This window comes from Carlito syrichta, unplaced genomic scaffold, assembly GCF_000164805.1.
Source record: "Carlito syrichta isolate Samal-C Ts95f unplaced genomic scaffold, Tarsius_syrichta-2.0.1 Scaffold301555, whole genome shotgun sequence".
In the NCBI taxonomy this organism is placed as follows: Eukaryota; Metazoa; Chordata; class Mammalia; order Primates; family Tarsiidae; genus Carlito; species Carlito syrichta.
In genome coordinates, this window is record NW_007245651.1 from 778,733 (window position 1) to 780,247 (window position 1,515).

Genomic DNA, 1,515 nt, shown 5'->3' on the forward strand with positions numbered 1-1,515 from the left:
GTTGTCCATTTTTATTATAATCCACAAAAGCTTCACCCCACAACCTGTAACCTATACAACAACACTGACATCTATGCTAAGCAATGTTTCACCTGTCTGGGAATAAGTGTCATTACCATCCTCTAAAGAATTACTAATTTCCACTTAATATCATCATCATCTGAAAGTGCTTATTAAGCATCTGTTAGTCAGTTATTCAGTCACTCCTTCAGTGATATTGACTCCACACCTGCTATAGGTCAGAAGCTAAGGACTCCGGTTACTGATAGGACCTCTGACCCATAACACACTTCTGAAAATAAACCTTTTATCAAATACTGGCTTTTTCTCATATTCACCCCTTGCATCTCTCCCCTACGTAAGACTTTTTTCAAAAACATCAGTCTCTGCAAAATTCTGTTTCATATTTTATCTGCTATCTAAGCTGTAAGTGGATATTTATTATAATCCCAGAAGACTTTCTGCTAATTAAAACACTGTCCCTCTTTGCCAGAGCAATCAAGGTGTTGAAACATAGTTCCATCCAGCTAATTATATCAGTGAAGGTAAAAGGAATACTTGTGTGTATGGGGGGGTGGCAGGGGGTGGGGAGTGGGAAAAACATGGCATGTGGAGATCAGGCCGACTCGGGAATGAATCCTAGCTCTGCTTTGCCGTTCACTCACTCTTTCATTCACTCTCCCATTCATTCACTTACTGATGTATTCAACAGATGTCAACTGAATACCTTTTGCAGGCCAGCCTGAGCAAATAGATGTGGCAGAGAAGAAAACAAAGCCCCTTCCCCTCCCAGAACTTACCACCTTATAGGCAGCACTAAACAAGCCACCAAATTCAGAAGCACGTTTGCTGTATGGCCTTAAGTCACTTTACCTCTCTGAATCTGTTTCCTTACCTACAAAACCGAATTTTATCCAAAGACAAAACAAGATGATATATGCACACATCTAGTACACAGTCAGCAATTCATGGCAGCTATCATTTCTGCTCCTATTTCTCTGACAAATTTTCTCTAACTCGTACTATACCCTCTTTAAAAAGTTTCCAATTTTATACATTAGAAATGCAGGGCAATTTGTCCATAAGCTAAATAAATGTTCATTCCACAAATATGTACATATGACATTTCAAAGATTGTAAAGATTCCAGACCAGAAAAATCTTGTGACCTTTGCCCTGTCAGAAGAAATTGTCTAAGACTTGAAAGTGGGCAAAGGAGACAATCAGGCATCCTTTAAGGGGAGCAAGGGGCATGATCTAAGGCACCTTCTGGAAATTACTGAGGTCTGCAGAGATGAGGGTCATTGATCATATTTCAATTGACTAGCCTATATTATAATTGTAAAGAAAGAAGTTGAATTGTAGAAAACTGATAGTGACGCAAATGAATGTTCTCCAGTAAGGAACAACTAACTCATTTCTACCCTGAGGAAAAGATCCCAAATAGCATTTTATTGACAAGTTTTGCATCTATTATGAAATATTCATTTCAGATTCCCAATTGCCTATATAAATA